Source organism: Gopherus flavomarginatus, chromosome 4, assembly GCF_025201925.1.
Source record: "Gopherus flavomarginatus isolate rGopFla2 chromosome 4, rGopFla2.mat.asm, whole genome shotgun sequence".
In the NCBI taxonomy this organism is placed as follows: domain Eukaryota; kingdom Metazoa; phylum Chordata; order Testudines; family Testudinidae; genus Gopherus; species Gopherus flavomarginatus.
In genome coordinates this window covers 82009599-82037177 of record NC_066620.1, presented here as the reverse complement: position 1 = coordinate 82037177, position 27579 = coordinate 82009599, and the positions used below count along the sequence as shown (strand labels likewise).

At 41.2% G+C, this 27579-nt stretch overlaps 1 long non-coding RNA gene across 1 annotated transcript in view; it reads right to left on the bottom strand.

Annotated features, from left to right (window-relative positions):
* Window positions 1–27579, bottom strand: part of LOC127050031 (uncharacterized) — a 109483-nt gene that overhangs the window by 58238 nt on the left and 23666 nt on the right. Inside the window, exon 2 of the long non-coding RNA XR_007774137.1 lies at window positions 669–994. This is a non-coding gene — a long non-coding RNA (uncharacterized LOC127050031). The remainder of the gene's footprint in view (window positions 1–668; window positions 995–27579) is intronic.

The following is a 27579-nucleotide window of genomic DNA, read 5'->3' as shown; positions in this document are numbered from 1 at the left end:
CTCTGACTGCACCACTTAGGTAGTCAAATTCCTCTTCTTGGACTCAAGGGTGTGGCCCTTGTGTTGACCAATTGCCAGTATGGCTTTTGGGCTAATTTTGAGTACCTCTGCTCAAGCATGCTACACATTTACTCTCTGCCTACAAATGACAAAAGGGCGTGAATCTAGTTACTATCATTTTCACAATGTGCTGACTTAGCTATAGTGCCGTCAGGCAGTTTACAGTAAATTTATTTCACTTCTCAAATACTATTTCCTTAAGTGCAATGAACTGTGTGCAGGGAATTACTGACAGTTCCTCTTCCTTTGCTTTACCATACCAACCAGTTCTCACTGTGGCAGGGCTGAGATACTGAGAATTGACAATCTGCTCCCTAACCTGTATTGTGGTAGAACCTGGAAGCCTCAGCCAGGTTGGAACTCTATTGTTATGGCTACTCTACACACACACAGTAAGTTACTGCTCCTGCCCCCAAAAGCATACACAGAGAGATGTAAGCGGCTGTGGCAAGCTTGTAGTTTTGAAGCAGCACAAGAGAGCTTTCAAATGAGAAATTAAAGAACTGTGACCACCACCTATCACCTGTAAAGCAAGGCAGTGTTGTTGTCATCATTCACCCTTACGAATTACACTTTCACACACTTCAGATCCATTCTATTTTACCTACCTTTGCTGGAGCCCACGGCTTTGCTCCTACTAAATGCCATTCAAAGACTTGCAGTATTGTGTTACTCATGTCCCCTTCACTTGATTGCAACTCTGCCTCTCATCATAGTTCACTTTTTCCTTGGATGTAGTATAGCCTGGATTCTTGGCACTGATATGCCAATGATCAACACAAAGCGAAGGATCTTCTGTTGCTGAGTAAGGTTACGGTCTAGCAAGAATGAGGGACTTGGGAGACTCCCTGTTTCCTGAAGAGGACACAATTTGTTCTTCATAAGCAGAAGCTGGGCTTGGACAGTCTTTGTATGATGGAGTGGATAGTGTCAGCTGAAAAATAATGTGACATGGATGGGATTATTGAAAATTTGGAAACATTAGCTAAAGAAGAATGACCTATTGTCCAATAATTATGCAAGGGGAGGCAGCGATGCCCTGGGGTAGGGAAGGATTCTAACTTCATTTCAAACAGAGATACATCTATTTATTAATGAATCAGCACCAGCAAGAAAGCAAGCAATTGTCTTTGGAGAAGGCAGGTAAATCATCTATGAAAGTTCCAACAAGATTTTACATTAATGCTTCTTAAGAGATGGGAGGGGGAAATCCACCCTGTTTTCCAAGGAAAATGGAGATTTATCCACTTCTCAGGAGAATACACCAGCACAGACATTGGAGTCCCACGTTTTATTCAAATAGGAACAAGATAGTTATTTTGACAACACTGGTTGAAACCTGACCTTTTCAAAGAAATCAAAGACATAATTTGCAGACCGGCATAGACACTAGGAGGGATTCTGGGTAGAGAAGGAGGTGGGGTCTCTCTGCAAGACTGAAGCTCAGTGGCACAAGGGGCTGGAACTCAGACAATGAGGTGAATCGAGAGAGAGAGAGACAGGGCCTGAGATTTGCCTGACAGTGCACTAATGATGTGAGCACCTGATATGTGATAACTTTAAAGGCTTGGGCCTACCTAGGCAAGGCTTAGGAACCATAGGCACAGGTATGTTTTGTGTGCCATTCATCTTTGATTTCAGTTGGTTTTTATTTAAAAACCTTTTGGATCTTAGACTGTCTGGCACAATGCACCACAGTTTGTCCAGAGGAGAGGTCAGCAACCCTTCAGCATCTGGGGAGACAGATTCTGCATCTAAGCCACACTCAGGTCCTCAGTGAAAGGATCAGGCAGGGGTTCTGTCCCATAGGTGTGGTCCATGCTCTGGCTGGATTCTTCCTTAATGTTCTTTCATATATAAAAAGAGTAACCATCTAATCTAAGAGTAACCATCTAATCTTTCAGACTGAAAGTAAGGAAAACAATCCAAAAAAGAACTAATGTAAAATCACCCTACAAGAGCATCGTGTGTTTGCCTTGTTTTATCTGAACAGCCATCTAGAAAGTAAAAGTGCTTTCCAAAATGGAGAGCCTCACAGCACATTGGCAGAAAGCCTCCTGTCATTTAAAGGCATAGAACATAGAAAACTGAATGATAACACTTTCGACAAGCATACGTAAACCCTTGCATCCTGAAGCATGCAGTGTGCAATCACAACAGGCAACAAACAAACCTGAGGGCAGGGCCAGCTCCAGGGTTTTTACCGCCCCAAGAGGCTGAAAAAAAAAATAAACATCTGCGATAGGCAGCAGCTCCACCGCACCGCTTTCTTCTTTGGCGGTAATTCGGCAGCAGGTCCTTCCCTCCAAGAGGGACCAAGGCACCCGCCGCCAAATTGCTGCCGAAGAGCCAGACGTGCCACCCCTTCCCCTTGGCCGCCCCAAGCACCTGCTTGCTGAGCTGATGCCTGGAGCCGGCCCCACTTGAGGGGCAAGGTGACATCTTGTGACAGTAGATCTTTCCTCATAGATCTAATATGGCTCCTCAGCCACTGAAATGCAGCTACCTCTGGGGTGCAGGACCAGCTCTAGACACCAGCAAAGCAAGTACATGCCTGGGGCAGCACAATTCCAGGGGCGGCATTCTGGCCATTCTTTTCGGTTTGTTTGTTTTTGCTTGGGCGACATTCCAGCCACCTCTGGTTTTTGTTTGCTTAGGCAATTGTGCTCTTGGCGCTTGGGGTGGCAATTTTTTTGCTTGGGGCAGCAAAAAACCTAGAGCCAGCCCTGCTGGGGTGGAACCAAGCAGCAGTTTACAGCACCTAGCATAATTGGGGCCCCATCCTCATTGGTCCCTAGGCACTACTGCAATAAACAATTAATAAATATAAATACAACAAATAAAAATGGTGCAGAATAGTTTAAAAGGAACACCCATTGTCTAGGACTTCAAATGGTGAAGGAGAAGTTTCTCCTCCTAGAAGCTGATGCAATGGTTTAAAAAAAGATGTCTACTAATAATATCAATACTACCACTGTTACTTGAGATTCTGAAACAGAATCATCCTGCTGTCATCTGGTCAGAAGAATGATCTGCCTCCACTCTATGAGGCCAAGTTCATATTACGTACTAATGCCATATGTTGCACTTTCTTCCTCTTCTCACACTCTGACTGCATATTGAGCAAACAACAAAACCCCCTCACTGTGTCTGTTTCAGCTCATATTAATTTTATAGAGTCTTTAAAAAACTTAAAAAGAAGAACTGATTTCTGAGATTTTCCTATTGCAAGAAACTTTGACAACTATCGTCTTTTTGCGTGTTTGCTTGTTACCGCTGCTGTTTCTGGAACTGCAGGGCAGTTCCTCATTGACTAAAGTACTTGATTCAGGGCCAGGCTTTCTCAGCTTTCTTACTGGCATTCAGGATTACTAAAGTTTACAAGTAATTGCATATAGAAATTAGGCACAGAATTGCATGAGTATTTTTACATGCATCCCTGAACTCCTGGAATTTTAAAAATCAGGCTGACAACATTCAGTGAAAAGTAGGGCTGTCGATTAATCACAGTTAACTCAGACAATTAACTCAAAAAATTAATTGTGATTAAAAAAATTAATCACAATTAATCACAATAGAATACCAAATGAAATTTATTACATATTTTTGGATATCTTTCTACATTTTCAAATATATTGATTTAAATTACAACAGAGATACAAAGTGTACAATGCTCGCTTTATATGATTATTTTTATTACTAATATTTGCACTCTAAAAATGATAAACAAAAGAAATAGTATTTTTCAGTTCACCTCATACAAGTAGCGGGCAGCATTATCTTCTGCAAATGTAAACAAACTTGTTTGTCTGAGCAATTGGCTGAACAAAAAGTAGGACTGAGTGGATTTGTAGGCTCTAAAGTTTTAGATTGTTTTGTTTTGGAGTGCAGGGTTCTTTGCATAATTCTACATTTCAAATTCAACTTTCATGACAAAGAAATTGAACTACAGTACTTGCAATGGGGGAACTGAAATATACTATTTGTTTTTTACAGTGCAAATATTTGTAATAAAAAATAAATATAAATTGAGCACTGTACACTTTGTATTCTATGTTGTAATGGAAATCAATATATTTGAAAATGTAGAAAACATCCAAAAATATTTAAATAAATGGTCTTCTATTATTGTTTAACAATGCGGTTAATCGCGATTAATTTTAATTGCTTGACAGCCCTAGCGAAAAGTAATAACAGATGTGATATACAGTATTGGCAAAAAACTAGTATTCAACTACCACAGGGGCACCTAAACCATCCCTTCTAGCCTGATGCCTAACTTAGCCTTAAACATGTCCAGTGAAGATGATTTCACAACCTTCCTCGATGGTTTTTTCCATACAACTTTTCTGTACAACTTTCTATATAATTTTTTCCATGACTCTTCTTATAATTCTCTCTTTCACCAGTACTTTAGTACAAGGGCCATGTACATAAGTGTAGGAATGTATTTCTTCCTGAGGCAATCAGTTGTTTGCAATAATATGATACTTCGCACGACTATAGCGATTTTTAGATCCTGCTCTTAGTTCATTTTCCAAACATTAGTGAATGTTTTATCCCCATGTTACAGATATGAAAATCCAAACAAATCCGTGGCAGAGCCAGGAATAGATATTAGAAGATTCTGAATTCCTCTGTGTTGCAAATAAGAACTTTGATTTCTTTGTGTCTCTGTGCTTATGTCACACCTATCTGCATCAGAAAAAAGACACTTTTTACAAAATGTGTATATGCCTCATTATATTCTACTTTGATAATATAATAATTTATACTTCCCTCTTATAACTTAAAAAAAAAAAGTACTGCAGGATGCTACAGCAATGATCCCAAATGCTGCACTAATATTATTCTAAATGACAGCATTTTGGACTATTATTACAGAATACACTAACATAATTTTGTAAAACAACTCTACTTTTCATGCAGAGCTCAAAACGCTCTACAAAATTAATTAACATTGCTCTACTTCCCATGCCAGCTTTTGATTTTTGATAAACCCTAATTATGTGGGAGAGTTTTTATCAATGTAATAGTTTAATTGTAACCATATTTGTCATTTCCCATCCCTTGCCTTTGCTTCTTATTCAAATATGCGTATGCTATGTTATACTACGCTGCCAACACCTGTGACCTGACCGTTGCTTTGTTTATACCTGCCAGCATGTTTCTTGTGGTTGTCAGCTGAACTGCATGGAAGTAGCTGGACTGTAGGAGTGTGCACACGCTGTACAGTGTCAACTATTTGACACTCCATTTGTGCCCCAAATCTGAGGAGAGGCCCCTGCATTCATAAACACCACACTGTAAAACAGAATAGTGATTTAAATGGAGTAGGCAGGGAGATTTAGTCTACAAAACTAAAAAATTACCTACTTCATTTTATAAGTCATTTGGTTTCTAATTCTTGCCCATGGGAATCACCATCTCAAGGGCTTTGATACAGGAGGTATACGGCTTGTATACCTCAGCATACATGTCCTGTGGGCAACATTACATAATATGGCTGACATTTTTACATCCCGCTTTCTCTTCACAACCTCCTGGATCCCTCCCCTCTAACTTCATCCACTAGGATCATGTTATTGAGCAAACTGTATGTAATAGCAGGTATTCTTCAGAAGATTACGGGGACATTGCAGGTGGAGTCAGTGCCATGTCTCAGTCAACCTGTAAGTGCATTTCAAATTGCTAATCCAAGAGTAGTTGTTTGCAAGCAACTTTTGCCTCTGCCCTCTTTGGAAATGTTAGATGGCAATTCAGCAGCAGATTTCAGCTTCAGTTCCAGAGCAGAACAACCCACATACCGCCTTCCTTTTCTCCCACTTATAACCCTCTGGTCCTCCCTATGTTTTTAAAGTTACTTTGCCTTTCCACTGCTACTTGCTTTGTGGTTTCCCTTCAATATTCATGATAGACAGACTGTGAAGAAAAGTATCTTAGATAAAGAGAATCATTCATGTATGCCATGCTAGTTTTTGTCTATACCTGGGCTGGCAATCTCAGAATTCATACATCTTTTTAATGTTCTTCTCAATGTCATCTTAATACTGTAGTTCTCTCTCCATCCCCACTGGTTACATCTTCACCTACATCTCAGAGTCCTCTGAGCAGGAGGTGTATATATATGTATGTGTACCAGGGCCGGCACCAGCGAAGGAAGCAGGTGACTGGGGAGGCCAATAGAAAGGGGCTGCAGTCCGTCCGTTGTTGGGGTGGCACGTCCTGGTCAGCAGCGGCGGCACTTCGGCGGCAGCTGAATCAGCCCGCTTCAGTCTTTGGGGGCACTTCAGCGGCAGGTCCTTCACTCCCTGTCTTCCTCTTCGGCGGCAGCTCAATCAGGTTTTTCTTTTTTTTTTTTTTCCCACCGCCAGGGGCAGCAAAAAAGCTAGAGCCGGCTCTGATGTGTATAAATGTGTTACACATGAAAATGACGACTGTGGAATTAAATCTACTTTGCAACAATTCTGCCTGTTCCTGCTCCATACCTGATTGGGGAACTTTTTTAAACAGATGTGTGAAATAAGAGGTTTCTTCAATCATCATGGTGAAGGGGTAGGTGAGCCTGTGGCTTGCCCACTCTTTCCATTTTCAATAGGGAGTACATAACAGCAAAGAAAATGTTAAGCTTAGAGTACAGGAAAATTCAATCTATAAAATGATATAGGTGATTTTTCGATGTCATTTGGTCCTATAATAGTTACTCTTAGGCTATGCCACACCATTCTATAGCATGTTTTGCAATACTGGTTTTGCAGGGTTTTCTGTTATATATAGAGATGGATCTGGATGTGTCCCCTAAATCCAAACATCCCTGAACTTTGTGATGAATCAGAGATTTGAATTTTACAGAAATCCCATTTCTCTGACTTGAGGATTTGAAAATCTGCCTGTAGAACTGATTTTTGCAGAAAGAACTGATGTCTTACAGTATTCCCTTTGATTCAGATGTACAAAGCTTCTTTTATCTCTCATCTCCATCCCTCATGGAGCTAGAAGTACTCTTTCTGTACCATTTTCTCTTCCATTCCCTCCCGCGTAGCCCCCCTTGAGGCCCTGTATCATAGCTATATTTCATCTGTTTCAGAGAAAAGGGGTGAGAACCAGTGGAGCCTACAGTAGCTGAAAGAAAAGATGGATGTATCTAGCACATGCCAAGAAAATAAACATCAAATCTCAAGCGTTGTCTGATTCCCAGGAATTCTGAGAAACTTGCCACTTTCTCACTTTGATTTGCTTATTTTACAAGCTCAAAGAATAAAGTATTGGATGTTACACAGCAGCTGCCCCAGGAAATAATTCACTCATTCCACCACTCTAGACTTCAAGGAAAAAAATCAGTAAAGGGGGAGGTGGGAAGCCAATTTCTCCGCAAAATATCCAGTTTCTCAGTCACTTTAACAGTCTCTAAGTGAAAAGAATGTTTTGGTTTGGTGTCCTTCCAATTCTCGTGGTTTAGCTGAGGATTTTGGAGAATGTATTTACTACATAGCTAACTGCTAGAACAGATTTATCCTGCAGTTTGGGCCTTGCCATGTGCTGAATGATTATACAGGCCTGGAGGGAGTCTGAAAGCATAAACATTTACTTCATAAAAGAGATTCTGCAGACAGGAGGCCCGAGACAATTGACTCTGGGTAATCATTTGTGCTTCGCTTAAAAAAAATAAATTAAAAAAAAATCCTCAGTTGCCAGAAGCCATAGCGGAGACGCACACACACTGCAGGAACACAGGCCTTTTCCATAATGGGCAATGAATAAATCAGGACTGGTCTAGGAATAAAGCTGCCAGTTGGCTGAATGCTATTCACAGAGTTTTACAATCCAACCATCCGCCTCGTGTTTAATATAGAGATAAACTCAATGAAGATTAGAGATTCCTGCATGCATTGCTTTGTCTTGACTTGGGTAGGCAAATTAACAAAAAAAATATGCTTTTGGACCTTGTTGAACCAGTGAGGTGATTCACCACCATTTTGCTGTTCTCCTGTGGGCTCTGAAGAGTTTTCATAGGTTCCCATTCCAGTTCAGACTAAGTAGAAATATCTCCAGTATCAAATGTATAGTATTATGCTCAGATACCACAGTGATAGGTGCCTTTGAAATACACAGGCAGGTTTCCCTTAGAGGCTTTCCTTCCACCCTTGCACAGAATGGAGATCAAATGCAGAAAGAGAATAGGAGCTTAACTGTCATCCCTTGGGGGCTTCATTCCCATCACCATATTCTTCCAGCCTGTTGTTTCCCAAGTCTGTATCCCTTACTCCTATAGATGCTAGGCATTTTTCTGTCCTTCTCCAGAGTGCAAGATTCCTCCCTCCCCCGCCACAGCTCTCTCTGCTTCTCACTGACCCCCAATTCCCCTTAAAAAACTAAAGAGCAGAAGTTGGGAAAATCCATCATTTTTGTGGACTATATTTCTCACACTAAAAAACACATATGCATGTGAAATGCCATAACAAATGGTGAAATGTTGCCCTTGTGACCCAACAAGGCTTGCCAGCCATCTTGAAATGTATGGGTCAGCCCCAATTTTCAAGCCTCATCTGACTTGCAGAGCTTGAGGATGATTGAAGACTGTGACTTCATGTATAGCTTCACAATAGACCACCACCAGTTTGATGTGTTGGAGCAACAAGGTCACATGTGAAGTAAAATATTGTGACAGCTTCCTGGCACCACATTGCACTTATTTTGTCCTGCAGAAAAAAATGGATAAGAGACCCAGTTCCATCTATCAAAATAACTAAGCAAAGACAAAGCCTAAAGAGGACTTAATAGTCATCTCTGGGATGTCCTTCCAGATGATGATTTGCTGAGGATGAAGATGAACTAAACTACAGCTTTCTGGTGAGCTGGTGTGATGATAGAATCTCACTGTTCCAGGGAACGCCTATTGCTTTGCTAGGAAAAGCATTAGAGCTGGGGTAATCAATTATTTTTTGTCACGATCCAAATTTCTTGGTCAAGGTATAATCAAGATCCAGACTTCAGAGAAATATTTTTCACATCACAATAACAATAATGACAATAAGTAAATAAAAAGATGTCATGGTCCATTCGAAAGCATCTGGTGGTACAGATTTGGCCCACAGTCCACCTATTGACTATCCATGTATTAAAGAGTGTGTGCTTGTGAAACACTTTGAAAATGCAAAGCACTTTATAGCTGTAAAATATTATTTTATGGTATAGGACCTATGAAGCCCTAATTGGTCTTGGGCACAACTTTCCCTCTCTCCAGTCACAACTACTGTGATCTTCTGCTGGATTGCTCTTGCTATCAGTTCCTGGTGTTGAGCTCTCCAAGGTCAGTGGCTCCACAGTTTTAGAGAAAGATCAGAATCTAAGGATGAAGGCCTTTCTCTCTCCAAGTGCCCCAGGATCTGATATGGTAAACTCTGGGCCACAGTGCAAGACTTACCTTTTATAACTGCCCTCTGGACTATTTTTCCATCTGGATACATAGGTGAATTGAACAGTCATTTTTAGACCTTAACGTCACTGATTTTGTATTTGTAGTAGAATGTGGCCACATGCAAAAGCAATGGGTGCTGGTGTTTACTATACTGTGATGCAATAAACAAACAACAGTGGAAATTGGTGTTGCCTGTTGTCTCAATTAACTTTGTTTAAACAGAGCCCATTACCTTGCACAACCAGTGATTAGAAAGGATGCCATATGGTCATCAGTGATTTGAGGACTTAAAAATGGGCAAGGACATTTAGAACTACAGGATCTCCGAGGTGGCTAAAGGCCTTCTTGAAGTTACAAAGAGTCCTGTGGCACCTTAAAGACTAACAGAGGTATTGGAGCATGAGCTTTCGTGGGTGAATGCCCACTTCATCAGACGCATGTAATGGAAATTTCCAGAGGCAGGTATAAATAGGCAGGCAAGAATCTGTCTGGAGATAATGAGGTTAGTTCAGTCAGAGAGGGTGAGATCCTCTTCTAGCAGTTGAGGTGTGAACACCAAGGGAGGAGAAACTGGTTCTGTAGTTGGCAAGCCATTCACAGTCTTTGTTTAATCCTGAGCTGATGGTGTCAAATTTGCAGATGAACTGGAGCTCAGCAGTTTCTCTTTGAAGTCTGGTCTTGAAGGTTTTTTTGCTGTAAAATGGCTACCTTTAAATCTGCTATTGTGTGGCCAGGGAGATTGATTCCCTAGGAGGACTATTGGAAAGGATATAATTACATAGTACAATCTGTTCCATAGGGACAGACACAGCAAAACTGAAATGCAGATAAGATTGACACTTTGACGTAATCACACTTCACTGAGCAACAGTCAAAGCTGTCAAACAGCAACAGAACGCAAGTGGCATGTGAGTATGAATATTAACCTTGTAACCTCAGCTACCTCTAATTTTCATCCAGCATTGCCTGGTCAGTTAATGACCTACACTGTGCTGAGTTCACCCACTGGAGAGAGTAAGGCAACAGCATTAGTGAGCTACATTCTAAAGGACACAGGGGAAAGTGTCTTGAAACAAAGTACTAGAAAAAATGATGGCACAAGAAACAGAATAAAGCAAAGAACGTGGGATTGGGTCAACCAATCCCTGCAATCTATGCTCCTGAATGATGGAGGAAGGAACTTGTGAAGGATATCATGCACACTTGATTCGCCCTTGGGCGCACAATATTTGCAATGTCTAGTTCTTACTGATTCACCTCTATCCAAAGGGAGTCAAAGTCTGGAATTTTATCACCTAGCTTATGTACCAAATGTTCATAAAAGATGACCTTCTGCCACACTCAGTTCCCAGTTCCTAACAGCAGTGCTATTCCCCAGTTAACACCAGAGCAATGCCTTGGCACAAAAGAGGACAAAAAACTAGTTCTGATTGAATACGATGTTTTAATTGTATTTGGTATCACAGAAAAGTTCTGGACAAAATATTAACTGCAGCAAGTGAGTTAATCTGGGAAGTTTTAAACATTTGTATTGAGTTTTATCACACTCAGAAATTGAAATTAATGGCAAAATTCCCACTGACTTCAGCAAGAGCAGGTCCATTAAACTCTAATGCAATTGGCATTAGAACACAAAAATCACTGATTCTCCTCTCACTTTATATATATATATATATATATATATATATATATATATATATATATATATATATATATATATAAATCAGGAGTAACTTCCGCTGGTGTTAAGCAAGTTACATCAACACAGAACCAGTGTAAGTGAGAAGAGTTTTGGACCCCATTTCTGTTAGCAAATCTCATTAGAAATGGGTCTGAACAGGAACCTCAGATCCAACTTCACTCTACCAATGAGTCCCCTGAATTATGCGGAAATTCAGTTCTATATCTAATCTGGATTCCAATATCCTGGCTTGAGTCCATCTATAGAATTTGACTCCACGTTCCTGAAACAAAGGTTAAACCAACTCTCCATTACCCGTCTTACTCACAGGACAATTTGTGAGCCCAAATTTTGTTCATTTCTTCCAGAAGCTTAAATTGCATTCAGAAGAGGGCAGTGTCAGTGCTGTTTCTCACCTGCTCTCAACAGGGAACTGCCAGTACAACTAAACCTCTACTAGTGAGATGGGATTTAGCAAGTTCTTTTCAGAATTTGGAATCAGGTACGTTTGCTTGTTTCTCATCCCACACAGTAGGTACTATCTGGTTTTACAATACTGTGTATATCATAAGATAAGGAATCTATACAACTAGAAGTTGAAGATTGTGCCACATGTAAATGAAAAATCAATTTGCATTAAGATATCTCGGTCATAATGTTAATAGATTTGGTGGTAGCACATTATTTCTAGAGTTTAATGCATCTACAATGCACATACAATTTCTTGGATGTGTAGCTATGCTAGTATTGGGATTAGAACCGAGTGGAGTAAGAGAATACTAGTGTTTGAGTGAACAGTACTGTTAGTTTTTTCATTATTTGAGCAACTAAGCATCCACAGCTAGAGAAAGAGCAAATATTAGAAACTTAAATTCAAACTGCTCTGATTTTCAGGTGGGTTCAAGGTCAGATTCCTAGACCATGACCTGCTATTACAGGTTGGTACTGCGTCAAATCTATGAAGCGCTGTCATTCTCACGTTCCACCCAGGATGGTGGAAACTGTACTAGAACAGATGATCCCCATCAGATTCCCACCATTCAAGATAGCAGGAATCTCATAGTATCTACTATTTGGGGCCAAAACTTTACAAGAACAATTTACATGGTTTTAGCACCGTTGTCTGTAAACCCAAGTCCTATCCTCAAACCTGAACATTAGCCTAAACTTGGATCCAGCTCCTGATCCAAGCAGAACCTCCTCAGACCATCTTTATTTACAACCATGAAATGAACATGTTTTGCATTTCCTTTTGACTTGGGCAACTTTTCTTTCTCTCTCTCTCAAATGACAAACTACCTCCTAGCCCTATCTCCAGGCATTTATTTAATTTCTGATATGAGGAAAGGAAACTATTCTCCCCCCTCCAGGGTCCAGGATTTTGTACCATTAAAAATTGAAAAATAAATAAATAAAACTACAAACAGCTACAAAAATATTCGTTAAAGAAGTTGCAGATGTTCCTAGGAGAGCTACTGAATATTCTGGCACCTTTGCGCTGTCACTGAAAGCAAAACATGATATTTAATTATGGCTGTTGTGTGATTTTATAAAATTTAAGGCAATCGAGACAAATAGGTACTGGATAGAACCACAGAGAACATGGATTAGACAGGCCAAATTGGTTAAGGTTTTCAAAAGCACCTAAGAGATTTAGAAGCCTAAGCCACTGAGTGAAATCCCAGTCCCACTAAAGCCAATAGCAAAACTCCCAGCAACTTCAGCGAGGCCAAGATTTCACCCTTCAATTTTCAATTAAACTTAAGTTTTTACAAAGTGGCTCAGACACTTAAGATGAGACTTAGGTCATAAGTCACTTAAGTGCTTTAAAAAAATGTACCTATTAAGACTACAGATCAGAACCACACTGTGTGATGCAGGAAGGTGTAAATTATTCTGCCCTATTCCACTGAGAAATTGGACACTGGAATGAAAATTCACCCCAAGAGAGAGCAAGGTGATTTTTGGGTTTCCACCAGAAACTCCATTCAGGCCTGGCTTGTGGGTGTCAGGGAGAGAACGTTCTGAATCAGTGCACTCCCCAGCAGTCCTAGCCATACTCCTCTCTCTGAGCTCAAGGCAGGTTGTGGTTAGTTTGTGTTGCTTCTACTTTCCTCTGTAGTGGACTTACCCAATTTCAAACGCCTCCAGAAAACATCACGCCCATCCACAGAGTACTTTCCATTCCCCAAACTCCTTGATCTTCCTCTCCCAGACTCCTCAAAGGGATAGCCCATCTCTGGCTTCCTCTTTCTTTCCAACACTTTATTTCCCCCTGACCACGAGGCTGAGATCCCATGCATAAAAGAATGCTGCCTTAATTCACCCTAAAGACAAGAGACATAACACCTAGCCAAGTCCAGAAAGGAAAGGAAGTGATGCTACATACAGACAGTGGAATCTAATCTATCAGTTATGGGGAAGAAGGCAACACTAATACAAACAGAGTTTTCTTTAAAAGACATTGGAAAGAGAATGCCTATTCACAAAACACCACCACCAAGAGGAATGTAACCAGATTGTCTAGTGGTTAGAGCATAGACCAGGAATCAAGAACATGAATTCTAGTCCCAGATCTTTCATTGATACACTGTGTAACTTTTTTGTGTCTTAGCTTCCCCAACAATAAAGTGCAAATAATATTTAAAGCACTTTCAAAAAGTGGGTGAGAGCTTCAGATGAAACATACTATATAAAGTGTTATTACTGTTACCAAAGGAAAGCCACATCAGTGGTGAGTGAACCCCCCAAACTTTTACTTATTTGGGGTTCAGAGAAACATTTAACAGTTCAAAGTCTTATCTGAAACTGTCTGAGAATATGACAGTCTGATGAATCTACAAAATTTAGCTGGTTGTCTCAGCTCTCTCACAAGGTTGCGAGCACAGCCTTTCCCACAGTACTTCAGGACCCCAGATTTCAGTCCCAGCCAGGAATCAGGAACTGAAGATGTGCACAAGAAAGGATTATTATTAAAATAATGTATTTTTAAAAAATGTATTTTTCCAACACCAAAGGAGGGTTGGTACGCATTCAGCTTCAGGCTGGGAAAAGTTTTGAGTCAGTTTCTATAGACTGTTAGCTCACTGGAGCAGGGACCATCATTTACTCTATGTTTGGGCAGGACAATGGGGTCCTGACCTGGCTGAAGTCAACAGGTGCCACTGCAATATGAATGGTCAACAACATCTCACGTGGTTCTCTTAGTCCTACCATTGAGGCGCCCCAAGTCAACAGCTGTGATGACATTTATTATCAACATAGATATCACAGCCGGAAAACATTTTTTAGGTCATCTAATCCATCCCAAAGAAGTGCAGCATTTCTCCCAAAAGTATACTGTAAAATTATCTCACTAAGCGGCATACCATAGACTCTCTGCAAACAAAATGTCCATCCAAGAAAGAGACATTGCTGCATTCCGAAAAGTACTTACATTTTGATATGCTACCAACTCTGCCTGGCAAATACTGGATGGGAATAATGTCTACAGAAAGAGAAGAATGTGCATGTCCTGGAGATGTAGAGGGGGCCCAAGCCATAAAGTTCAAATCCACCTCCAAACTTGCCCAAAGTTCATGACTGTTTGGGTGTGAGATTTTGGTTTCAGCACATTTATAAAGAAGAGAAAGAGGAAACCTATTTATATGGGATTTTCCCCCTTAACAGCATTCCAGCCCTCCTCAAACTTGCCCACTAATGTCTGATGAGCAAAGACAAAAGATCAAAACTCCACAATACCTGAGTTTGATTGAATGACGACAATTCCACATTAAAGAACATCAGAGCCTTCCACAGCTGCATCAACATCATCTATTAAAAAGCATGACACTACACAAAGCTTTGTCTATGAAAGCCAAGAGCCTAAATCAGCCAAGGTTTGGAATGAGGCCATTTCTGAATTCTCATGTAAAATGATGCTGCCATATTGCTTACTTTCCACTGAGGTTTTCCACAAATTAACAGCTGTAGCAGACTCACAAGAAAACATGGGCTCCATCCAAGTCTTTATTCTTTGAAAATGTTGTTTCTTAACTTTATTCTGTTCCATATGGAGAGAATGGGGTGGGTGGGGGTGGGTGGAAATAACAGCCTAAAACCAAAATCTGAGAAAGAAATTGGGCACAAATCTAACATATAGTGCAATGGAAAGAAAGCAAGTAACTAAAATAGCGAATGTGGTGGACCTGAATCCCCATTCCATTACCCTAGTGTGACAGAGTGGAGAATCAGACCTATTAAAACCATATTTGAGACAGCCCTTACAATCTGTGACCATCCTAACCACTGCAGCAAGATCAGACCCAGTCGGTATTCTTTCCAGTCAAAAACCACCAAGGGCCAACTCATTCCTATTTAAGTCAACGATAAAACACCCAGGGACTAGAGTGAGAATACAGTTTGGCAGCACACACGGAAAAAATTGCGTATTTTTGTTGGTTTGTTGAGGTGCAACTGGGAAGGTGATATCAGGCTGCTATTGCTGGTTTCAAATCATTGTTTTTGCTTTTGGTTTGAACTTGAACATTAGCTGTTTTCATCAAGCACCATCCTGAGTGATATAGAGGGATTTATTCTGAGTGACAAACAATGCAACCCCACTGAAACCAGAAAGTACTTTGATTTTCAACATGTGCAGATGGTTTTTAGAGTCACTTGAGACAGAGAGAACTACCAAGCTGGCAATAAGATAAGAATTCTTAGAATTAGAAGAATTGATTCAAACATGGTGTTGCCTTCTAGAGATGTGTAACTGACATTCTAATTAGGCTTGGCAGGGTTAGAGATTTTTACTGGTAAATGTCGATTTTACCACACACATGCACAAACTGACAAAAATTTCTGTGGATAATAAATCTAAATTTACAGATAGGCAAAGGAAAAATGCTGCTTAAGAAGTTATTAGAGTTTGATTTAAGGATATTTACTTTGTATATTTTGATGCAATGTTGGCAATTTGTGTTTTAACAGTTATAAAGCTTTAATTTTCTGAATCTCAACATCTACTGTCATTAAATAATTATCTGATCCACCTATTGACACGCCATAATTTTGCACAACTGTGAATATGTAAATAGATAAAAAAATCTTTTAAAATACTCACAAAGATTGATATCCCTCAAAATTATCAAAAAATAAAAATCAAGTTCTGCCAAGCCTTGTTGTTATAATATTTTGCATGTAGATAGGGCTTTTCAACTGGAGGACTCAGATTTTACATAGTTTCACTGCCAATATAATCCAGGTATACAGTCCATTATGGGTACTAATGTGTAACACCTAACAGTAACACTTGCATAGTCTACATCTGGCTGTGTTTACCCAGAAAGATGTTTAAAATCTACCTTACTGTGTAAGGCCTCAAGAAGATGCATTTGCAAATAAATCACTTCTCTGAAGGGGATGCCCAAAATATGAAATGGAAAACAGCATCACTGATAAGATTAAATACTAATTTGACTTACTTTGCAAACCATCTATAGAGGATCTGAACTCTAGTCTTTGAGGCAATGTTGTCCAGTGGATAGGGCATTAGACAAGGAGACCTGGGTTCTATTCCTAGGTCAGCCACTGATCTTCTAGATGACCTTGGGCAAGTCCTTTCACCTCTGTCTGGTTCCCGTCTGTTTAGATTATAAGATGTCTGGCGTAAGGCACTCCGTGTTTGTACTGTGCCTAGCACAATGGGGACCTGATCTCACCTGAGATGCTCAGGTGCTCCTGCAGTGCACACAGTAGTAATAAAATGCAGAATGATGTGTTTCAAACATTTTATCAGTTACAGGTAGGAAATCAGCTATGTGAATGGCAAATAAATAGTGCATGGAGCATTATCCGTATTTTACAGATGCAGAAACAGACAAACATCGAGATGAAGAGTAAAATTTTCAAAAGTGACTAAGGGTCAGATTTTTAAAAGGTATAATTTAGGCACCTAACTCCCTTTGATTTCAGTGGGAGTTAGGTATCTAAACACCTTTCAAAAACTGGCCTTAAATGACTTAAGAACCTAAATCCCATAGAAAGTCAGTGGAAATGAGGCTTCTATATCAATCACTTGGATCTAAGTTTTAAAAACTCTTAAGTGACTTGCCCAAGGTCACAAACCACGTTAGTGTCAGAGCCAGGGACAGAACACAACTGTTTTGGAGCCCAGTTCAGAACACTATTCACTGAACCACGCTGGGTCCCTTAATGCTACTTTCACACCATCTACCAATACAGAGTTTGTTGCAAGCAAGTTGGCCTAGACTCAAAGGTAGTTAGGTACACAAACCCCACATATAGGCAACTAAGTCTGGGTTTTAGCACCTAAGTCCTAGTTTTAGGCTCCACTATGATCTATAAAACTCCTGCTGAATCCCGTAGATGCCTAAACTCATTTAGTGCCTACATTTTCAGGGTCAAAACTCCATCTAAGCCTATGTTCCAATCATGGAAAGTCAGTCTTAAAGAAGGATCTGAATGAAGCAACAAGTGGTTTGACAGACCAGAACTGGGAGGCCCTTCTGTGCTGTAAGGAGTTGCACAAAACAAGGCACAAAGGTGGCTGTGGACAAACAACACATTGAGGTTGGCATGGCACTGCTAGCTCACTCTAGCCATCCGGATGCCTATCTCCTGCCTAGTCCTCAGAGTGATTCACAAACCAAGGAAAACAGGCATTCAGTTGCCTAACCTGCGTGGAGGGCCCTATCCTGAAGGTGTGTTCAGAGGATACCTACCAGATCATGTCCCTTTCAAAATCTGGCTGTCTTATAACTTTTGTCCCAGTGGTTACAACATTCGCTTGGGATGCAGGAGACCCAGGTTCAATGACCACCACTATCTGAGGAGAAGGAAGGATTCAAACAGGGTCTCCTATCTCTCTAGAGAGCACCCTAACCACAGAGCTATGGGATACTCGGGGGAGGGGGGGTGTTCCCCTCAATCGCTCCTGTTGGAGCTGTTCCATTGCATATAAATACTTAAAGAGCCACTGAGTCATAGAGCATGACAAATGACACTGTAGCCCGGTGCTTAGCACACCCAGGCAGGAGGTGGGAAACCCAGGCTCTGGTCCCCCTGCCCAAATTACTCTTTAATTAGTTATATCGAGGGAGCCCTATTTCAGACTATCCCATAGCTCAGTGGTTGGAGCATCCTCCTAAGAGGTAGGAGAGCCTAGTTCAAATCTTTTTTCCCTACCAAGCAGAGGCGGGAGTTGAACTTGGGTGTTCCACCTCCCAGGTGAGTGCTCTAAACATTAGGCTAAAAAGTTGCAAGGTGGGCACCACCTCCTCCAGCCAGATTTTGTTTTGTGTGTTTTGCAGGTGCCTAACTCATTCTCGCAATAAATTCACATGCCTAAGTCACCTGATTCCTGGAGAAGGCTGTGAATCACTAGCAGAAATAGGCACCTCACTGCAGCCTGGTCTTAGGCAGCTATCTCAATGTGGGGGGGGGGGGGGGATAGGGAGGCTTAACACACATTTCGCTGGCATCTCCCATTGGTCAATTTAGGCAGCTCCTCTCCTTGTGTTCTGGTTTTTGTGACTCCCATTCTTAGACACCTCCCTCTCCCCATTCGTTGTATAGGAAGCCTTGGCACCTAACTCAGGCTTTGTGAATTGCAGTGTTGTTCATGTGATTTTTCTAAGAGCCTAAAAGTTAGGTGCTCAGGTGCTGAGCATCACAACGCCAAAGTGTCTTTATGAATCTAGACCATTCTGACAACTGCTCTTCATATTCATGAAATGCATATCGCAAGGGGAACCTTCCTAAATCAAAGAACTCTACAGCAGGACTAAGTCTACAGCAGGACAAGTCTTTGGTCAAACAACAATATGGCACAATAAGAATTTGGGACACTCATAACCAATAAAGCATAAATATTCACCAATAACAGTGCTTCCAAGTGACCCTGCAGGTTGTCGACCCTTAAGGAAAGGTTTTATTCCTATTTTGCTCATCTTGGTATACCAAAAGGTTACACGTTTGAGAAAGACTTTGACACTAACTAAACAAACTGGGAACTGCCTTGTATTAACATCTGAGCCTCAAGCTGGGAATTGTCACCAATCGATAACAATGTACTGACGCCATTATTGAGGGGCTCAGCATCAGATGTTAAACCTGCCCCTCACCTACTTTAATACTAGCTTTACAATCAAAAATAACTTTACTTTCCAGTATTACAATAAATGATTTAACATCGGTCCATCTAGAGTGGCATCCCACATTCCCCCAGCACTGGCCAAAAGTAATGTGTCAGAGAAAGGCAGAATACAATTCACTGTAGTGTCAGATACATGGGGGAAAGAAGAATCCCTTCCTGACCCTTGCACATAATCACCACATGGTCTGAAGCAAAAGATAGGATTAAATGTTCCAGTTTAGAAATAGCTATTGAAACAGAACATAGCCATCTCTGCCATGAATTCCCCTCACAATGCAGTCAATGACACAAATGATGCCACTCTCATCTACCAACTACCTAAGGCAACAATTCCAGACATTTTCAAAAGAGCTGAGTATGTATTTGGATGGGAATAATACTGTGAGAGGTACAACTTAGTTACAAGAAAGGGGATCCCAGGAGCTTGATTCAAAGCCCACTAATGTCAGTTGGAGTCTTTCCGTTGACTTCAATGAGCATTGGATCAGGAGCTAGTGGAGTTACTTGGTCTGCTTTTCCTCCCCATGTTTCTCTGCTTGCCCTGTCTTTAGGTTGGATTCCTCTCCATAAAATAATCAGTCACATTTTTTAGAACTTCTTTTTGTGTGGATCAAAGTAGACATGCATGACAGGGAAGGACAAAAAGAGCATGATACATTCTCAGTCTTCTTTCATTTGCAGACTCAGCACATTGGCATGGAATGTCACTTTAAAGAAGTAATTTTACAAACACTCAACAACTTTTTCTTTTGTGGGGAGAGGGAACAATGGATGGCTAAGGAGACTGATGAGAGAATTTTTTATCCTTAGATCAGCAAAATATGTATCCCAGGCTGGTAGTGACCAAAACTTGTTCCATTTTGTTGGCTATTCGGTGGCCTATGTGAAATGGTCTCAATCCAAATACTAGCTCTCAGATGCCCACATTACACAAAGAGCGTCAAGTTATTAGACAAAATAAGAAAAATAACTTTCAACAACTGCCTACAGTATACCTCTGCTGGAAACATTATAGAACTATGTTTATGTATAACAATGACTAGCTGTGGGCAAGAAAAATAATGTACAAGTAATCCCGTAAATACAGTTTCAGATTACCCCTCCAAGTTGAGGTTAAAAAAAAAAGTAAGTTTACCAATTAGGGGCTCCATACTCAGCGTATTATCTTCAATATCTAAGAAAGGATGTACTGTCAGTGTTCTCCAATTGTTTCCAATAGCTGGTGTGGTTATTTTTGGCAGTTGGTTTGTCATGAATTGACACTTATTTTGCCAACAGATCTCAAGTGAAACTGCAGCCCCCTCCTTGGAGTCCTTTCAGAAATATACAGATTACTCATTATGGGTTTTTAAGAACCTTCTAAAGGTGGCACTTAAAGTTTGCATACCAATCAGTGTCAGTTGTCCTCCTACAACAGCTTAAAAATAAATAAATTTTGAATGGGAGGAGAGAGGAAAGGAATGCTCAGAAAGGAGAAGTCATTTTCAAGACTTTATGAGTAAATCTGGAACTGTTCTCATGAAGAAAAATTATCTCATTATCTTAGCTGTCATCAGCAGTCACATTGTCAAAACTAGACAGGTGAGATATATTCTTGTACATGGTTTAGACATAACAAATCCTGCATCTTGGTAGGGGGTTAGACTAGATGGCCCTTATGGTCCCTTCCAACCCTATGATTCTATAAGCAAACAGAATATTACTTTCACAAAAACAGTCATGCAAAATGGGTAACTGCAAGTGCAAAGGGTCTGTGTCTCACACACAGGTACAGGTTTGAGATATTGTCTACTTTGTGTATGCAATTATCTGATTGAACATTCATGTGGTAGCTCAGTTTAAGTGACTATTTTTGGAAACAAGGTGCTATGTGTTCTCTCTCTAAAAGGGCTAACTGTCAAACAAAAAAGAAACACTATAAGAATTTGTATAATGCCATTCATGACATGCATCCTAAAACACCACATAGTAAAATAAAAAATAAAAGTGTAGTATATAGTGACACAACATGAAATGTTTAGAATATAAGCCTAATAAGGACAGAGATACAGATCAGTGATTGGTGTCAGAGAAAGCTGGGAATTCTAAAGCCTAAATTCAGTAGAGCTACACTGATTTACACCAGCTGAGGATGTGGCCCTCAGAGAAGAACTACACTATTTACAGGCTACATTATATCCCAGCAACATAGACCAAGATTTTCAAAGTGTCTCAGTTTCGGAACACTCACTACTCTTTTGTGTCTCTCAAGTTGGGCACCCAAAAATGGAGGCACCCAAACTAATCAGATGCTTTTTAAGATCTTGGCCTTAATATCTGAAGAGATTAGGTGGACAGAACTAAGGCCTACAAAAGGAAGCTGGAGGGTAGAAGAATTAATGTGAAATTTTGTAGCATGAATGAAGTAAACCACAGATTGGGAGATGTGTCACAAGTTGTGTGTTTATGAGCTACCTTGTCACAGTTGGGTTTTGGAACTATTTCAGCCTATGTCAGGGATCAGCAACCTTTCAGAAGTGGTGTGCCAAATCTTCATTTATTCACTCTGATTTAAGGTTTCGCATGCCAGTAATACATTTTAATGTTTTTAGAAGGTCTCTTTCTAGAAGTCTATAATACATAACTAAACTATTGTTGTATGTAAAGCAAATAAGGTTTTTAAAATGTTTAAGAAGCTTCATTTAAAATTAAATTAAAATGCAGAGACCCCCGGACCAGTGGCCAGGATCCAGGCAGCGTGAGTGCCACTGAAAATCAGCTTGTGTGCCACCTTCGGCACATGTGCCATACCTGCCTACCCCTGGCCTATGCTAACAAAAAGTTTTTCCCGTTGACTTAAATGGGAGCAAGATCAAGCCCTCGGTTAGTAAATAATGCAGGATCTCTGGGAGTTTTACATATACAGAAAGTTCATTCCTCCTTATACATTAGATCTCACCACTGAACCTACCTCTTTGCCATTTACACTTATCTAACACCTTCTATGTAAACTTCTGGGAGCCCTTCATTTGGCAGTAATTACTTCAAACAGATAAAAGGCAAAGAAAAATAAATCTGAGAACACTTACTTCAAACCACGCTAGACAACATATATGAGAAGAAAGTCAGTTCCATAACCACAGGACGTTAAGAAACAAAATCTTCTCTTTTCCCTCCTAAACAGCTACTCTGAGACTGCTCCAACTTGTGCTGGGAGACAAATCACCTCTGTCCAGCCCTAGAATTTCTGAGAAGGAGGTATTCCCACACTTAAGAGTCCTGTGCTGAGCAGTGTGTGACCAAACCCAAGGCTTGGGCCCAATGAGCAAAGGTAAACAGTATCCAGGGCATGACATGAGGAAGGATAGAGCATTATGAACATGCTGTTGCTTAGTTTTGGCACACGCCCATCTTGACTTCCAAATTTGTTTAAATATAAAAATAATTATTAACTCATTTTCTGTCAGTTTCAGGGAAAATGTGACTCTTAAAGAGGGATCTGAATGAAGCAATTTGACAGACCAGAACTGGGAGGCCCTCCTGTGCTTAAGGAGTTGCATGAAAAAAGGCACAAAGGTGGCTGTGGACAAACAACACATTGAGGTTGACTTCATTGGCTGGAACACAAGAGGAGTCTGGGGGACATTCTGAGAGACCAGATCTGATATGGAGGAAGAAGCACAGTTGTGCAGGGCCTGGAAAGCAAGGTCAAGATTTTGGCCTCTGTGTTTAACACAATATCACAGAAGATACCACGGAAAAAGAAAAGTCCAGAGGAGGCCACAAAAAAGCTAACTGGGCCAGAACTATTCACATCTGCAGAAATCTGCACAAACCACAACTATGGTCACTGAAGAAAGGAAGGTAAAATAGTATGTTATGATCAAGAATAGTAAGAGTAAGAATAGTAAGAGTAGATATACAGTGACCTTTGAACTAATGGTCCCTTGGTCCTGATCTTGCTCTCACTGAAGTGAACAGGAGTTTTGCCATTTCAGTGGAAACAGTGGTAGGGTTGCCAACTCTCCAGGATTGGCCTAGAGTCTACAGGAATCAAAGATTATGTCATGTGATGAAATCTTCAGGAATACAGCCAACCACTCGAGAACTAGCCCGCTACAACATTGATATAGCGGCATTAAGCGAAACAAGATTGCCTGGGGAAGGTTTCTTGAGCGAACCAGAAAGTGGTTACACCTTTTTCTGGAAGGGTAAGACTGAGACAGAGGACAGAATACATGGAGTTGGTCTGGCAATAAAAATCTCATTGATGCATCAACTCCCAGACCTTCCAGTGGGTATCAATGAAAGATTGCTGAAACTACGCTTCCCACTAAATGGCAAACATCATGCCACCATCATTAGTGCACATGCACCCACTCTAACATGCTCTGACAACTCAAAGGAACAATTCTATGAAGATCTCGACAGACTGATCAAGGCCACACCTGTAACAGACAAACTACTCCTATTTGGAGATTTCAACGCCCAAGTCAGAGCTGACAACGAGAACTGGAAAGGAGTAACCGGGCCACATGATGTAGGCAAAATGAACAGCAATGGACTACTCCTTTTGAGCCTTTGTTCTGAAAATGACCTGACCATTACCGACACTCTGTTCCGACAAGCGGATAAATACAAAACGACGTGGATGCATCCTAGGTCCAAACAGTGGCATCTGATAGATTATGCCATTATTAGAAGGCAAGACATCCGAGACGTAATGATCACCAGAGTAATGCGAGACGCAGAGTGCTGGACAGACCACAGATGAGTCAGGACATCTCTCCAACTTTACATTGCTCCCTCCCGGCACAGACGCCTTAAGCATGTGCGACCTGCTTTCAATATAGCCAAACTGAAGGATGCTCAATGTTTCAACAACTTTCAGAAGAGTCTTGATGACAAACTGACATCCCACGGACAACTGATCAGTACTGCAACCGAAAAGTCAGACCAGTTCAAGCAGATGGTAACTGACACAGCAATAACATCTCTTGGACCAAAGAAAAGAACACAACAGGATTGGTTTAATGAGAACTAAGAAGAAATATGCTCAGCTCTGGAAGTAAAGAGAAAAGCCTTTATCAAATGGCAAAATGATCCCTCCTCAGTCTCCAAACGGGACCATTTCAAGTACCTTCAGAGCAAAACACAGAAAGACCTTTGTCAGATACAAGACAACTGGTGGAGAGCAAAGCCAAAGAAATCAAGCACTATGCTGAGACCCACAACACAAAGATGTTCTTCAGTGCTATTAAGTCTGTCTATGAACCTTCTAAACCAAGGACCACCCCACTGCTCTCATCAGACAACACAACGCTGATTAAAGATAAACAAGGCATCAATGAAAGATGGCGAGAACACTTTAGCAACCTTCTCAATAGACCATCAACCGTGAATAATAATGTCCTCAATGAAATTCCACAACAACCTGCTCTGACAGATCTTGACTCTCTGCCCACTATAGATGAGATTAAGAAAGCTGTTAGCCAGATGAGTTCAGGAAAAGCTCCTGGAAAAGATGGGATACCAGCAGAGATATACAAAGCAGCAGGTCCAGCAGCACTAGCAGCATTACACAGTGTGATCATCAGCATCTGGGAGGATGAAAACATACCACAGGACCTCCGCGACACTACTATTGTCTCTCTTTTCAAGAACAAAGGCAGCAAAGCAGAATGTGGAAGCTATAGAGGCATATCCCTCCTCTCCGTTGGAGGGAAAATCATCGCCCACATCATCTTGAACCACCTAATAGCCAGTATTTCCGAGGCAAATCTACCTGAAAGTCAATGTGGTTTTCGACCTGGCTGGAGCACAGTTGACATGGTGTTTGCTGTCAGACAAATACAAGAGAAGTGCATTGAACAGAACATGCACCTGTATGCTGTCTTCATAGATCTGACAAAGGCATTTGATACTGTCAACAGGGAAGCCCTTTGGACTATTCTAACACGACTTGGCTACCCAAGAAAATTTGTCCAGACTATACGCCTTTTTCATGACAGCATGACAGGCGAAGTATTGTCTGATGGAGCCACATCTGCCCCCTTCAACATCACCAATGGCATGAAACAAGGATGTGTTATCGCTCCTGTCTTATTTAACCTGTTCTTTGCATGCGTCCTCAACCATGCAACAAAAGATCTGGATCAAGGTATATATTTGAAATACCGGCACAATGGTTCACTTTTTGACCTCCGTTGCCTGAATGCAAAGACTAAGACAGTGCAGAAACTCCTTCTTGAGGCACTCTTTGCCAACGACTGTGCCCTCGTGGCTCACACTGAAAATGATCTTCAGTACATTGTCAACAAGTTTGTTGAGGTCTCGCAACTCTTTGGACTAACTATCAGCCTCGGAAAGACAGAAGTTCTCCATCAACCTGTACCTGGATCAAATGCTTCTGTCCCGAGTATCTCCATTGATGGCACTCAGCTTAAAGTAGTGAAGAACTTTAAATACCTGGGTAGTGTCATATCCAGTGATGGATCACTGGATAATGAGATCAACGCACGAATATCCAAAGCAAGTCAGGCACTTGGCTATCTGCGTGTCAAAGTTTTAAACCACCACCACATCCAGATGTCAACAAAACTGCTTGTGTACAGAGCTACTGTTCTTTCATCTCTTTTGTACGGGTGTGAAACATGGACACTACATAAGCGTCACATCAAGCAGCTCGAAGCATTCCATGCGTTGCCTCCGCAACATCATGAAGATCCGATGGCAAGACAAAGTGCCCAATCTTGAGGTCCTCGAGAGAGCCCAGAAGACAAGCATCAAAATGATGATCATGAAGTCACAGCTACGTTGGACCGGTCATGTCAGCCGCATGGATGTCAACAGAATCCCCCGCCAGCTTCTCTATGGTGAGCTCTCCCAGGGCATCCAGCATATAGGTCATCCACGAAAACGTTACAAGGACGCCATCAAAGCCAATCTGCAGTATAGCAGTATCAAACCCAGGGACCTTGAGGACGCCGCTAGCGACAGAACACAGTGGTGTGCAACAGTCAGGAATACCTGCATCGCCTTTGAGGAAGACCGCTGCCGGCGTCTACAAGAGGCATGCGAACAATGTCACAGAGCACCAGCAGCGCACAACTCACTGACTGTGAACTTCCCATGCACCATCTGCAGCCAAATGTGCACCTCTAGAATTGGCTTGTATAGCCATCAGAGGGCACACCATGAGACCAACAATAGATGATTTGCTCAGATTTGTCACCATCGGATCGATGGACTACGGAGACATCCAACCAAAAATTAGCTTCCCTAAGTCTGAGGCCCCCGGACTTCAGGCACACGGAATATAAAAATAAGAACACAGGGACAAGAGCATTTAGTAAAGAGCTTTCAAGCAGAGTCACACAACTGTAGCAATTAGAGATGAAAAAGACCTGTTAGGTCCCATCTAGTCCATCCATCTGTAAGGGCAGGATTGTTCCCTACAGAACATTGCCTTGCACTTTATCCAAGAGATGGCATCTCTGAGGGAAGGCCACAATAGTAGCAACCAGTATTGCCATTTAAACAGATATAGCAACACAGATATTTAACAGGAAAGAATACCACAGCTTGTTTGGTAGCCAGGCTGAACTCAGCAAACTCCTGTGTCTTTAACATACTATAATTCAGTGACAGTAGGGCCTAGCTGAGTCGCCTCCCAGAGATGTTGGGGCCCCATCAGACCTGCTGCCTCCTGCTGCCGGTGCTGCTACCACTGGATTGCAGGAGAAATCTATCCCAGCACTTTTCACACAAAGAGGAGATGCTGGCAGAGTGAGGGACAAGTGAAGATGTGGCCTCCATTCAAAGTGGATCTTGTTCCTGAAGGGGAAGTCATCCTAGGGCATCCCCTGACAGAGGTGTTGCCCTCAGGAGAACAGTAATGCCCCCAGAGATGGAAGGAGACTTTTTACTTCCTGTAGAAGATCTTACCATTAACTTGTTGCCCATATTATCAATGTTAAGGAGGGTATGAGAGATTGTCATGGGAAAGGAAGACGACAGGGCCTACCCAGAAAGTTGATCATTGGAAGAAGAGAGAAGGGACTGCTGGAGGTATTAGGAAACAAGAGAGATGATAGGGAGGCCTAAACAAAAAAAAAATGTTAGGTTAAGCTCTGAATAAACATCAAGACTTCTCAAGCCTTTTCTGATCTAAATCTCTCAGTCTTTTGAGGTTCACCCATCATTAACAACACTCCCCATAACTTTCTCAGCCTTTCTGTTTACACAAGCTAGTGCTTTCATACATAAAACTTGGAAATGAAA